This window comes from Macaca mulatta, chromosome 9 (genome assembly GCF_049350105.2).
Source record: "Macaca mulatta isolate MMU2019108-1 chromosome 9, T2T-MMU8v2.0, whole genome shotgun sequence".
NCBI classification, from domain to species: Eukaryota; Metazoa; Chordata; class Mammalia; order Primates; family Cercopithecidae; genus Macaca; species Macaca mulatta.
The window spans coordinates 136,923,263-136,926,724 of NC_133414.1; the positions used below are offsets into that span (position 1 = coordinate 136,923,263).

Genomic DNA, 3,462 nt, shown 5'->3' on the forward strand with positions numbered 1-3,462 from the left:
TCCAGGCTGAAGTGCAATGGCTCGATCTCGGCTCACTGCAACCTCTGCCTCCCAGGTTCAAGTGATTCTCCTCCCTCAGCCTCCTGAGTAGGTGGGATTGCAGGCACGCACCACCACACCTGACTAATTTTTGTATTTTTAGTAGAGATGGGGTTTCCCCATGTCAGCCAGGCTGGCCTTGAACTCCTGACGTCAAGTAGTCTGCTGGCCTCAGCCTCCCAAAATGTTGGAATTACAGGCATGAGCCACTGCGCCCAGCCAGCCATTGTGCCCGGCCCCAGCCTTTCTTCTAAAGGAAAGTGTTTAACTATGTAGGTAGAAAATGCACTCTTCTGCCTTTTAGATTACAAAAATGCTTACGAGGACATGAGGCGTTCTCTTGTGGCCTCATGGCTGTAGGAAGCCCTTGAGTGAAGGGTAGATGGTGGGGTTTTGAGGGTCACATGGCAAGTGCTGGGCTCAGCTTGGCCACTGACTGACTTCAGGAACTCGGACAGATCACTTCTCCCTGTGCCTCCACCTCCCCACCACCGCTGTTTGGTAAGGGAGCTGGAGCAGCCCAGCTGTCCACAAACCTAGCCACCCGTCAGGATGACCTGGAGAGCTTCTTGGTCTGTTGCCTTTTAAGCTCCTCGTCTCTCTGAAGCACAGCCAGGTTTGGGAACGCCTGGCCAGCAGGCTGCCAAGCCCCCAGCTCTGACGGTCTGAATGTCTGATGGAAAGCTGCAAAGCCCTTGGCCCGTCAGCAGGTCTGACCTGATGTTTTTTGCCCAGTTCAACTCCTGGCGTGTTGTAATGATGACAGATCTGGTTATCCCGGGATGGTCCATTCAGGCTTAGAACCATAGCTAACATTTGTCAAGCCCTTACGAAGGGTCAGGCTTCCTCACACTGGTATCTTGTTTATTCCCCAGAACAGCCTAAGAGGTAACTACTGTTATTAGTTTTTGTTTATGGCTAGAGAAACTGAGGGACAAAGTATCTTGCATGCATTTAGGTTGGGACTTGAAGCATGGAGCCAGGACTGGAACTTGGAGGGCCTGGCCCCAAAGCCTGTGGTCATAGTCACTCCATCACTCAGTCAAAGTAATGGGACCACCCTTGGGGGTGCAAGGTGAACCCAGAAGGAAAATGGCTGCTTCCCCAAAGCTGCACACTATCCCGTCCTCGTGCCCAGGTACCCCCGATAGGGACAATTTACTGTGTTCTGAAAAGTGTACAGGGACCTGGTTCAGTCTTTGACATCGTGGCCAACAATCGCAAGTACCCTGAACGTCTCATTCCTTCCAAAATGGGTTTGCTGCCTGTGTGCCTGCCTTCTTCCTATGACCTTGGAAGAGATTGCTCCGGAAGGTGCCCACTGTGTGGATGGGAAGCGTCAGAGGCAAGACTCCGGGCACATCAGCGTGTCTGTAGACATGGACCTGTGGCTGCCATCTTCTGCCTCTTGGTCAGGTAGTTGTCACTCAGCTACGTTTTTGCTCTGGATCCTTCCGGTGGGCTTGGCCAACCTCCTCCCATGTGCCAGCCACACTGAGGCCGTCTCAACCCTGGCTGCTCATTAAAATCACCTGCAGAGCTCTTGAACCCTACCACTGGCCCCAGCCCTGCTCAGAAGCCCTGGGGGTGGGCCCTGGCCGTGGTATTTGCTAAAGCTCCCCAGGGATTCTGAAGTGCAGCCAGGGGGAAGATCCATTGATAAGAGAACTGTCATTTCAGGGAATTGATAGTTTAGCCTCATGAGGTCTCCTCACTTGGCCCCATCCCAGCCATGGGGCTAAGTTAAAAGCAGGACTTCAAAGGCCAGCCAGCAGGACCTGATCTGCCTGCCTCATAAGGTGGGTGGATCACTTTAGGCTAGGAGTTTGAGAGCAGCCTGACCAACTTGGTGAAATGCTGCCTCTACTAAAAATACAAAAATTAGCCAGGCGTGGTGGTGCACACCTATAATTCCAGTTATTTGGAAGGCTGAGGCATGAGAATTGCTTGAACCTGGGAGGCAGAGTTTGCAGTAAGCCAAGATCATGTCACTGCACTCCAGCCTGGGTGACAGAACCAGACCCTGTCTCAAAAATAAATAAATAAATAAATAAAAAGAAAGCTGGTGTGACTCCATCCTGCGCAGCTGTTCTCTTGAGCGGTGGTTGTTTACCTCCGTCCGCCTTCTCTGCCACCTAAGTGCATGCCGCCACCCGATGGAAAATTCGATGGACATGGACATGGACATGAGTCCCCTGAGGCCCCAGATCTATCTTTTCAGTTGTGAACTTAAGGCCAACAAAGATGATCACTTCGAGGTGGGTAATGATGAAAATGAGCACCAGTTATCTTTAAGAACCATCAGTTTGCCGGGCGTGGTGGCTCATGCCTGTAATCCCAGCACTTTGGGAGGCTGAGGCAGGCAGATCACAAGGTCAGGAGATCAAGACCATCCTGGCTAACACGGTGAAACCCCGTCTCTACTAAAAATACAAAAGATTAGCCAGGCATGGTGGCAGGCGCCTGTAGTCCCAGCTACTCGGGAGGCTGAGGCAGGAGAATGGCATGACCCCGGGAGGCGGAGCTTGCAGCTAGCCGAGATCGCGCCACTGCACTCCAGTCTGGGGGACAGAGCGAGACTCCGTCTCAAAAAAAAAAAAAAAAAGAAGAACGATCAGTTTACGGGCTGGTGCAAAGGATGATTGCACATTGTTGAAGCAGAGGCAATGAATTACGAAGGCAGTCCAATTAAAGTAACACTGGCAACTTTGAAAATGTCTGTACGGTCAACGGTTTCCCTTGGGGGCTTTGAAATCACACCACCAGTGGTCTTACGGTTGAAGTGTGGCTCAGGGTCAGGGCATATTAGTGGACAGCACTGAGTAGCTGTGGAGGAAGATGCAGTCAGAAGATGAAGAGGAGGAGGATGTGAAACTCTTCAGTATATCTGGGAAGCAATCTGCCCCTGGCAGTGGTAGCAAGGTTCCACAGAAAAAAGTAAAACTTGCTGCTGATGAAGATGAAGAAGATGATGATGATTTTGATGATGAGGAAACTGAAGAAAAAGCGCCAGTGGAGAAATCTGTACAAGATGCTCCAGCCAAAAATGCACACAAGTCAAATCAGAATGGAAAAGACTCAAAACCATCAACATCAAGATCAAAAAGACAAGAATCCTTCAAAAAATGGGAAAAAACTAAAATACCAAAAGATCTAGTTCTGTAGAAGATATCAAAGCAAATATGCAAGGAAGTATAGAAAAAGCACATTGAACAGTCGTGGGCACTACTGATAAATTAAGCCCAAAGATGGGGAGAAAGGAAAAACAAATATAGCCCATACTGAGTGTCATCAACAATCTAGACTGTAGTCTTCTATTTTAATCTCAATCCCCTTTTCTGATTTGCCACCCATGCCTCTTCAGGCTGGAAACAATCTCACTCTTGGTTCCCTAAAGCACTTTCTTCTGACTGCTGTGATCGG

At 49.8% G+C, this 3,462-nt stretch overlaps 1 pseudogene; it reads left to right on the forward strand.

Moving 5' to 3' along the window:
• The first annotated feature begins 1,916 nt into the window (after positions 1-1,916).
• On the forward strand, positions 1,917-3,251 carry LOC695010 (nucleophosmin-like; annotated as a pseudogene).
• The last annotated feature ends 211 nt before the right edge of the window (positions 3,252-3,462 follow it).